The sequence below is a fragment of the Pungitius pungitius genome, chromosome 19 (assembly GCF_949316345.1).
Source record: "Pungitius pungitius chromosome 19, fPunPun2.1, whole genome shotgun sequence".
In the NCBI taxonomy this organism is placed as follows: domain Eukaryota; kingdom Metazoa; phylum Chordata; class Actinopteri; order Perciformes; family Gasterosteidae; genus Pungitius; species Pungitius pungitius.
The window spans coordinates 11,293,194-11,304,960 of record NC_084918.1 but is presented as its reverse complement, the minus strand read 5'-3'; positions in this window follow the sequence as shown (position 1 = coordinate 11,304,960).

Here is an 11,767-nt window from a genome sequence, read left to right as displayed (position 1 = left end):
TGCATACAACTGAATTCCCCTGGAACTTCAGGCAGGCTGCTTTTGTCAGCCCTTGTTTGTTTTACTCAGTGGGAATAGTTTCAGTGCTGCTTGGGGTCCACTAAAATACATCTTTGCCGGATCACAGCATCACAGCAGACAAATATGTATGTCCTGTTAGTAAGAATGTAAAATGAACAATAATGACCATGTTTACATTAAGTCAGTTTAACTTTCAAATTACAGACTAGATGATAATCTATAAGTTGATGTGGTGATTCACTTTGATACAAATTCATGCAGACAACTGCATTTATATTATGTAGGAGAGCCACTTTTGGAACTTGCATGATGATTTTATGGGCCGGACATACAGTGCTGTTTGTTAACTCAGTCCGGTAATAAGTTAGGTTTGGTAAGTTTGAGTTTAAGTTAATTAAATCTAACATTTTTTAGTCAACTAATTAAAAAGTGATTCAATAAACATGATCAACATAACCACCCCCAAACGAAACACATAACTTACCTGGAACTTAAATATTCTTGGAAATTATTCACTGATCATTAAAAAAAGCAAAATTAAAAACTGCTGATCAATTATATACATTTTGGTTGAGTAACCTACCCACTCAACAAAAATAAGTAATTGAAAGAACTCAATTTGTGTGCAAGATTCACATCCAATACATATGTATAGATATAACTCAATCTAAGAACATCCATGAAATAGGATTAAATTGATTTAGTCCAACTCATTTTGATCAAATTCATCTAAAATGATTAGATACCATTAATCAAATATGAAAAATGTTGTTTGTTCAACTCATTTTCCACTCAAAAAGTAAGTCATTGGATGAACTCAATTCAGTTGTGTGCAGGATTTCCATCCAATACATATGTGTAGACCTAACTCAATCTAAGAACATCCATTCAACTGATTTGATCAAATACTTCTAAAGCTTAATTATTTTATTACAAACCGTTTTTATTTGATCCCCTATTAAGACACATGAAAAATAATGTAGTTCATGGGGTTTTTATTGCAAATGCTCAGAGAAGTCAGAACTGACCATCCAATACATTGTATAGTGCATTGTGTATTTCAATTATTGACAATGTAAATGAATATCAACCTGAAATCCCGATCCCAACCGCGTTTCTTCCACATGCATAAACCTAGAAAGAAGAATTAGGATAATTAGCACACAACTCACTAAACAAACGGCAGTGAAAAACATCAGACTGTGTCAGCATTGAGTATACAGCCTACTTACTATCATAAAAAGGTTGCCTTAAGAGCCTTGGTGATGCTGAGCAAACTATAAAAGATGAGATAGACGTATTAAAGATGTGAAATGCTGAAATATTCCAAATGTCACAGGGAAGTCAATGTTTTAAAAAAACTTACAGATGAAACATTTACATAATACCAAAGGACCATATCAAATACAAGAGATCAATTGAAAACTACATGATCATAATAAATAGATTTAACCCTATTTCAGTGAGCAGTCGTATAAACTCTCAGTCAAGAAGGAGTCCATTTGAATGTTACATTGATACCCGTGTAACAGACAGAATACTTGTGTGTATAAGTTGATTATTGCAATTCCTACAACATATTTGTCAGTAAAAAGAACGTAACTTCCACAACTGTTAGGACCGGCATGCATCCATTGTGGTAGATCGGTACTTACGGGCAGTGCCGTATGAGGCAAAGAGGGTTGTTAGCCACAGCTCGCCGGTTACTGCCGGCACCTTCGTTGAGGCAGTATCAGGCTACTAATGAAATGCTCTGCATGGGGGAAAAAGAAGCAACCCATATCTCAAGAACGTCCTATGAATCCACATCCCTAGCCCGAAAGACCGCCTCAAGGTAACAGAACCCGGCAAGTTAATATACAGGGACGTTATCAGACGGAGCAGGAGTACAGGAAACAAATTCCGGAGAGGGCTACTCAGATGTTATCGATGTGGGGAGCCGGGACAAATATCACGGCAATGCAATAAAGGGGACGAACTAATGCCGCTTGCAGCCAGCCTACACACCTGTACGCCTCCATGATGGAGGGTACAGAGCACCTGAGTCTTGCCCTGTGAAGCTGAATGATCAGGATGTGGAAGCTTCCGGAAGTAATTTCACATTAATTCACAAACCCTTGATGGAGGGAACAGACTGGCTTCAGGAGGGGACACAACCAGTTTCATGTGTCCATGGTGATAGACGGCTGTAGCAGATCAGGGGACCCCGTTTATGTCTTGTGTCACTGTAACACGTCTGGGTTCTGGGGAAGGGTTCCGAAATGATGAGGACTACGGAAAGGTTGGTTATGATTAGGGTTGGGTATCGAGAATCGATTGGAATCGGAACTAGCTTTGCGATTTACCCGGTATCGTTCGAAAGTTTAAAATTCGATTCCTAGTTTCGATTCTCAGTCCGCCGGCGCCGACCAGAAATAGAAACCGTTGAACACCAACGAAGAAGCGTCCACCGAAAGTGTTGGCGTAACATCGCGATCGAACATGGATAGCGTGCATCGACGGTCCAAAGTGTGGTTACACTTCTCGAAACAAACCGAAAACTCGGCAAAAAACTCCCGGTTGTTGTGAATTTGTGACGCATCAGACCAGTGCGCGCGCGGGTGCCGGGTGGCCAGAGCGGAGCTGTCCTATCTGTTAAAATGAGCAGTGAGGCTGGCGCTGCAAAGAAAAAAAAAAGATTGTGCTAGGACTCCCAGCGTCGACCGTCAGCAGCCCCCCGTCAGCGAAAGTGTCCCTGATTTGAGGTTGGGAGAGTTGCGCGCCCCCCCCCCCCCCCTCCTACGTGTGCTCCGTGTTTGACGCGCTGCGACGCCCGTCCTCCGCTGCCTCTTCCTCTGATTCCAAGGGTTCGTCCATCAGTGGGAGCAAGGTAACGTTTAAGTACCTGCAGTATCATACACTCACGTGTAAATGTGTTTTTGTGAGGTTTCAAAAATAAAGCTCTCTGGTGGAAAGTGTACCCCTGTTAAAATATATTCATAATTTATAATGTTTATACAATATTCAAGTTCATAGTTTGATATTTATATGTTTGATATTTATATGTTGAAAACAGCCCTGTTAGAAATTCATAGTAAAGTTAATAAAGAGTTCATAGAATTAACATTGATGGAGAAGGTCAGACTATTTCCTTAAGAAAGACCCTTGGTTAGCTAGCTCATTTAAAATATCTTAAACTTAAACTTTTTTGACCCTGCCTCTTAAAAGAATCGGAATCGAGAATCGCTGGGAACCGGAATCGAAACCAGGAATCGGAATCGCTCAAATTCAAACGATACCCAACCCTAGTTATGATACAGGTTTTTTATTTTGTGTTTCTCAATCTGCTCCAGGTGTCTGACTCGCTCGCTGGCGTCTCTCTTACTGGGTTATTAAACACAAGCACAATAAGCCTTCACCTGATGAGGACAATTGCCTCCACCTGGCACCGTTCCCTGAGCCGCTCCCCCTCTCTCCCCTCTGTAGCAGAGCCCAAAACCACACAGTCACCAAAAAAAATCAAGCAAGATAGGTCCACCACCCTCAAACGGACGGACTAGTAGAAAGGTTCAACAAGACTGTGAAAATGATGTTAAGGAAGTCAATTAGCTGCTCTCCTCCCTCTACCTCATGTTTGCTGTTAGGGAGGTTCCCCCAGTTTCTACAGGTGTCTCACCTTTTCAGCTCTTATACTCAAACTCAGAGGGATCCTGGACCTGGCAAATTAATCCTGGGAACAACAGTGTTGTCCTCACCGCAAAGTTATTGAGCATGTGGAGGCCATGAAAGACAATTGTCAGAGAGCACAACAGGCATCCTACAACCGCCCAGCACAGCCCAGATTTCAAGCCTGGAGACTGGGTCCTGGTAATGGTACCCACTGTTGAATGTACGTTTTTAGCAACTGGCATGGGCCCTATGAAATTATTGACAGAGTGGGAAAAGTGAACTACAGAGTAAATCAACCAGTGAGGAAGAAACTAGAAAAGCTCTACCATGTAAACCTGTAAACACTGCACAGGTCCTATTAAGCTGTTTACACCCAAAAGACACAGGAATGCCACCAAGGGAAGTCATACAGGTCGTCCCCTGTGATTCGTCCCCCCAACAACAACAGGAGTGCAGGGAGCTGGTGGACCCATTGCGACTAATTGCCCGGGGACTGCGACCCCACAAGAATTATGCTGCAGCCTACTTAGATGACATTGTAATACATAGCACTGTATGGGAGGGTGAGTGTGAAAATCATTTACCCCAGGTACAGAAGGTTCTTAAGGCCCTTTTCAATGCAGGTCTCACAATCTACACAATCGTTGTGATAATCTTCTTCCTGCCTGGTTAGAGCAATGGTAAACAAATGGCGCAAAGAGAAAAAGTTATTGTAGCGTACCGAGCTGTTCTTGTTATTCCCCAAAGAAGCAAAATCTGTTGTTTCATTCCTTTCCTGTCTCTGTAAATTTGCCCATTCATCCTTCCTTCAATTATGTGAGGTTTGCCAGTACCATTTGCTGAATAGCAGCCCCACACCATGATGTTCCCACCTCCAAACTCCACTGTTGGTATGGTGTTTTTAGGGTAATGTGCAGTGCCATTTCTCCTCCAAAAATGGTATGTATTATGGCATCCAAAAAGTTCAATTTTGCTCTCATCTGACCACACTACATTCTCCCAGTATTTCACTGGCTTTTCCAAATTGTCACAACGGGGTGGGTTGCTGGTGCGCAGGGAGGACTCAAACGCAGGGTCTTCTAGTAAGTGCTCTTTAATTGTTCCAAAACAAGGCAGACGTGCACAACCGACAGCATGAGACATAGACAATGATGCGACAGAGGACAACAGGCACAACAGGGAGGTGCACGTGATTGGTCAGACAATCACATGACAAGGCAGGAAGTGAAGCTAATCCAGGGACACAAGAGACATGAAACTACAAAATAAAACAGGAAGCAGAACCAAACCGTGACACAAATGTTGTGCAGCAAACTTTAAACGAGCTTCAACATGCTTTTTTTTCAGCAATGGAGTCTTGCGTGGTGAGCGTGCATACAGGCCATGGCGATGGAGTGCATTACTTCAGTCCTCTGTCAGATATCTTGTGAGGAGCACCTGGTCGAAACAAATATATGGTGAAATGATTGTCTTTCCACTTCCGTATTATGGCCCCAGCAGTGCTCACTGGAACATTCAGAAGCTTAGAAATGCGCCTATAACCAATGCCATCATTGTCTTTTTTAATTGTAGGTAAATCTGTGAGCGAAGTTGTGAATTATCCATTATCTCCTGATGTGTCGACGCTTGACAGAAAGTCCACTTCTACATTGATTACGCATTTCCATTTTTTGTGAAAAAAAGCCCAAAGGGCGGGTGCCTGGTCAAACCACAAGAGGCCGAAGTGAACGCCATCCAAGACTGGCCACGTCCTATAACAATGAGACAAGTGAAATATTTTATAGGGCTGGAAAACTACTGCACACGCTTTGTTCCCAACTTGTCTGATCTTGTTGCCCTCCTAACAGACCTAATGGCAAAAAGCCAACCTTGGATGATGAAGTGGTCGCTGAGGCAGTCCTCTGCCACTTCATCATCCAAGGTAGGCCTTTAGGAGCCTCAAGAAGACGGACGCCTCTGAGGTAGGGCTGGTAGGATGTAAAATTTGACTTAATAGTCTAATAATAAGCAGTTAAATTTAAACAAATGTAAAATGCTGGTGGGAGTGTGCTTAAAATCCTAAAACGTTTCAGACTGTAAGCCATGTGTAGCAAATGTGAAAAAAACATGTATACATCCAGTGTTAAAAAATTGTTTAAATAAACTGTTTATTTATCGAGTCAAAGATAAGGATAAACTACATATTTTCTTTGTGTGAAAAAATGTAATGTTGAGGGGTAAGAATGTTAAAAGTGCATGTTTCCTTTATGTTAGAAGCTGTTGTGTCAGTGTATGTGGTGTAGGATATTAAAAAATGAATTGACGACCAGGTTCATGAATTAACTATAGATAAAACAAACAAACAAAACACAACCATGATTCTGGGAATATGTATTCGATAAAGTAATGGGAATGTTGTAAAACCACTGTAATTTTGAAACTGTAATCAATAGAATAATATCAATGTACAGTTATGATTTGTATTCAATGTAATGTGATCTACTGAAATGCATTCATGTAATACTTGATAACGCCACAACTGATTGAGACTGAGAGGCCTTCAAAAGCCAAGCTACAGTGAACCAGGGGGCGTGGTCACCACTCCTAAGGGGTGTGGTCAGACTTTCACACCTTTACTGATCGGTATAAATACTTGTAGGCAGCCATTGTTCTCGAGTTCGCTGGTTGTAAACAACAGACATTGTCTAGGGATGGTCGTGAGACTGCCCTGTGGCCTGTTGATTGCGGAAGACCAGCGGCTCCTCAGCTGAGATGTCCTTTTTAGCACAACACCCTTTCATTTATTAAATACTTTTGATTTTAACTGTTCACCCCAAGATGTCTCCCGTCCGTCTGGTGTTTCTTCATTATTTGAACACAACAGTGGTCACATGACTGGGCTGACGGGGGCGCGCCAGAGAAGAGATAGTGGGAGAGATGGAATAGGTAGAAAATGTTTTTTTGCCAAAAGTGCTATGGATAGGGTAATATTTCCTTGATGTATGAATTGTCAGCAAGATGATTTGCTACCTATGTGGGGAGTAGCAGTGAACTTCAACAGTTTGACATGCTGTGACTTAACGTCACTTCACTCCAGCGCGTGGCTAAAGTAGCAACGTACCTGGTAATGCTCTGAGTTGATTTGGATAACACTGGATAACCACCTGCTCTGTGAATATAGCCAACCCCGCATTCTGCTCCTGGACTGAGAGCTGTGGACGTGTCATCTCGTCTGTTGGACTGCATCATTTTAGAGCATCAGGCCTGCAACGTTTGTTATTTTAAAGGCTAATTAGCTGGCTTAATCAAGTTATTATTGGAATGTGTATGTGTGTGTGGCACAGGCACACATTTCTGGGTGTGTTTATTATTTCCAATGCTTAAAAAGTGAGAACTTCATTGAGAAGGCACATTAGTCTGGCAGTCTGTTAAAATATATGTGTGAGGTAATAAGTTTCTTTATAGGATGATAAAATATAGTTAATTAGGAATAGGAACACAATTTAACTAAGTAAAGAACTCAGGGCCCTATCTACCAATTCAGAGAGTAGACGGGCTACACATGTTTGAAAGGACTGCAAGCCACCACAATTATGTCCATGGGCATTATGTAACTTCCATTGAGGTGAGGCTGACATCAAAGGCGGATGTGGAACTGGGCTTGCTACAGTAGCTTTAAATAGATCAGCTGGTAATGGGCTTGGAAGGCTGTAATTGAAGCGATCTTAATTATTAGGGTCCTCGCTACGACTAGTTGTAGAGGAACCTATTGTATTTCAAGGAATTATTATTAGGGTCCTCGCTACGACTAGTCATAGAGAAACCTATTGTATTTCAAGGAATTATTAGGGTCCTTGCTAAGACTAGTTGTAGAGGAACCTATTGTATTTCAAGGAATTATTATTATTAGGTTCCTCGCTACGACTAGTCGTAGAGGAACCTAGTGTAACACTGTTGTTTTCATGTTCTGGAGCGGCGTTGCACTTTACAGAGTTTTGGGAAGTTCAGTGAAGAGCGCACAATGTTATGTCACTTATCTTAGTGCCACCTATGGGGATGTGTTGTGGTGATGTTGGGGGGTGGGGTTAAGTGAGAGGACGCGGGAATTGTTTTGGAGAGCGATGGTGTGGTTTTGTTCGGCGTAGGCTACGGCAGACAGTAGCCTGTTTCTCGACAATAAAATGAGAAGAAAAGCACATTGTCCAGAGCTTCATTAGCGAGAGTCGCTACACTATTGTATTTCAAGGAATTATTAGAGTCCTCGCTATGATAGAGAAATTTGCTTAAATTTCTCTATCATAGCGATACATAAGCATGTATGGTATTCTGAGAGGCTTTAACGTTTGGTTATGGTTATATGTTGACCTAAAAGGCCTAAGACCATGATAATGTTAAAGATAAAGATTGCAAAGCGGCATTCCTGGCATTGCTCCACGCGGTAAACGTCGCGACGCGTCCAAAGCTGCTCACAGCTTTAAATCATTATTATTATCCGCGGTGGCTATGGTTCCACCTGGCAATCCCGATCCTATCTATGATCGCTCTAATTTATGGCCACTATCTTTAAAGACAAATAACCAACAATTATTTAACTTTTCTACCCGGCAACAAAATAATAGAAGGAAAAAGAATGATTTTATGCTGATTTTAAAAAAAGAAAAAAGAAATACAGAAATAATGTGCTAAACTTGGCTCAATATACAAACTGCTCATTTGTGTGTCTTTGTGGGAACCAAAATTGTCCATTTCCCACCAGAATCCATCTGCAGACCTACAATTGAGGTTATTTTAGGAACACCAGAGTATCCAGTGGTCACTGTATGATCTGAATCTATCTCACAGATCCACAGGAGCTGCCCTGAAACCCAAACAAATGCTCCAACATAAACACAAAAACTGATTCTGTGCTGCCTTCTTCAATCCATCACAGTCACCTCCGATGTAATTGTAAATCAAAAGCAGGAAATCATTGTCAAAATCCTTGTTTACTGCTCTGTAACATGGTGCGCTGTCTGCAATAAAGCGTCTGCGTGCCAAAGCCGTCTTGAGAACCAAATATGTAATTCTGAGATTATTGCTTTTCAAATACGCTGAAAAAGAGTGAGCTGACAATGTGTGGCCTAACGCTGGTTATCTAATCTACCCAGTCTTTTCCTACAGACAGCTTTTTCTTTTCATGGGCTTTGTCTCACAGCAACAGGTCTGCAACTATAGGGGACAGAAATGTAGTGAAAAAGCAATGATTTTAAAGGTAATTGCAAACACATGTAGTCCATGCATACAGACGCTCGCACACGGACACGCACGCACAGAAGTACTGCTTCTTCTCAAATAAGGCCTCTCACACAGGCCTGATCAAATCATCTTTGCAACCAAATCCCTAAACAGCTGTAACTCAGGACTGGAGAGGGCCGAACTGAATGAGGTCTGAGCCTCCCTAGAAGTATCACACAACCCACAGGCATCTACACAAGAGTTCTGAAGGCTGACTGGGTATTTCTTTTGGTGTTTTGTTCCAGTCGTGGGTTGTGGATATTGTTGTAAGGCAAGAGATCTGTGGGGAAGAGGGCACACGGGCCACTTTCAAAACATGAGGATCATGTAAAGCCCCCCTCACCTCTGAACCTGTAGTGTGGACAGCTGCCTCGTGTTGATGCAGATTCACTTTAATCCACCTGGATCTGGATTCATGCAGACAACTGCATATTCAAAGGGGAGCTGCTTATTGAAATTTCATGATGATCTGTGTGTGCAACTCGACTACTAGGCCTTCAGACATTCAGACAACCTAAAATTGGACTAAGTATCTTTTTTTTTAAACCAAGCTAGTCTGCTAAATTTGTTGTTGATTCTGCTGTTGTAAGTGAATTTGATTGCTAGTTTGCTTTGGTTCTTGCTGTTTTTTAGTGACTGGACTGTCAGTTCTTGTTGTAGATTCTGCTATATTTTATTAACTTAACTCTTAGCATGCCCTCCTATCTTTGCTAGGTTGGACCTGATCTAACTCTCTTTGCTTACTCCTCTGAAGCGAAGCAGACTTCAGGAGCAGCAAACTCTCAGTTTGTCAAAACAGCAGACTGTGAACGTCTACTGACTAAGTGGCTGTTGTTATGCATTTTAAAGGAGTTTCTGCTGAGGGAAAATCGACCTTTGGTTTCCTAACGACGAGGAGTGTGGCCAGTGCAGCCATAGCCAACTTCCACTGACGAGGGTGTATTTAACTAGAGGTTGGGTGGAGCGTTGGCAAAGACTTGTCGCACGCGACAAGTAGGAAAAAGACAAGGGAGTCTTTCGTGGGAGTCCCCAGGGGCGGCTGTGTGTGGCAACTTTGACTGCTAGTTACTAGTAATCAGAGGTGTGGACTCGAGTCATGTGACTTGGACTCGAGTCAGACTCGAGTCATGAATTTGATGACTTCAGACTCGACTCGACAAAACGTACAAAGACTTGCAACTCGACTTGGACTTGCTACTTCCCATGAAAACTGGGGGAAAACATTTTCACACGGCCGCGCCGCTCTGTTTATCTGAATCTGTCAAAAAAATGTGCGCCACCTGTATGCAGAGCGCTCGACAGTATCTAAACAGGCACATTGCAAGACAACCTATGAAGCGCAACAACGCGCCAGTTGGAAAAATGATACCGAAGATAGTTTCATTTGGCTATAGAAATTACGGGGTAGTCAACAAAAAACGAGTTGCTATTTGCAAAACATGCGGGTCGAAGATTACAGACGGAGCTGCCACAACGTCCAACTTTGTTCGACACCTGAAGTTGCACAAAGAAAGGTAAGTTTTGAACGAATGCTGAGCACCTTATCGAATGTACCGTAACTCACTAGCATTTTACCGTATCAACGAGACAGCTCGTTCATGCTTACAAAAATCGGGATTTTTGAACCCGGATTCAGACTCCGATGGAAATCCTCGCCAACATTATGTCAACGTCCGTTTTAAAGTACTATAACACAGTCACAGTCGATCCACCATTACCCTTCCCTTCGTAGTCTAGGTCTGTGAGGCAGCGCACCATCACCCAGGGTTCCCCGTCCCCACTATAATAAGAGGACTTGAAATGACTCGAAACTAAAATGGTAAGACTTTGGACTCGACTTGAGACTTGTTGGCTTTGACTTTTGACTCGACATGGGACTTGCCTCATCTTTGACTCGACTTGACTCGGGACTCGAGGGCAACGACTTGAGACTTACTTGTGACTTGCATAACAATGACTTTGTCCCACCTCTGCTAGTAATGTGTTTACTCTGTCTACCTGATCAAATCTCTTCCTGCAGATCCTCTCTTACCTATCCCAACCGCTCCAACATATCCAAAACCTTGTCACAGGAGGCCTCTGGAACTGCCAGTCAGCTACTCATCCAAACAGACCTCATCTCCGGCTTTGCTATCCAGCAGCCGCTTGACTTCCTCCCTCACACTGAGACCTGGATCACACCGGACAACACATCCACCTCAGCTGCTCTCTCATCTGCCTATATGACGGTCAATTTGTGTCTTTATTATGCAAACAAAAAAATGTGTTTTCAGAGCAAATTTCTTGCTCTCAAAATTGAAACGTTGCATTTCTCATTATTCCAGGTTTATTACCTGGTTTCCTTTTGAACAAAAATAAACAAACAAATGAGGAATCCTGTGGGAACGCCCTGCGTGACCGCGTCATGAAACACGCGTCATAGGCGGGCGACGCCAGGACCAGGAAGCTATAAAGGGCCCCGAAACACAAGCCCATTCATCTCTGTGCCTTCATCAAGTGCGTGTGATTTCCGACGATGGCTGGGTTGCAACGTTTTGTGCAGTGTGCTCCCCCCTGCACCCGTTTTATTACGGGAAAGGACTCACACGCTCTGTGTGTGGTCTGCCTTGGCGTAGAGCACGCTCAGCTAGCCCTTGAGGGGGCTGGCTGTAGGGACTGCGAGCGCCTTTCGTGACGAGGGTTTATTCCAGTCTCCGATCAAAGTATACGTGGCGGCCTTGTCGGCGACTCATGCCTTACTGGATGGGCGTTCTCTGGGGAGACACCCACTAGTATCTTGCTTCCTTCGTGGCACTCTGATGCTGAGGCCTGAGGTCTTGGGACCTGACCATCGTGCTAGAGGGAA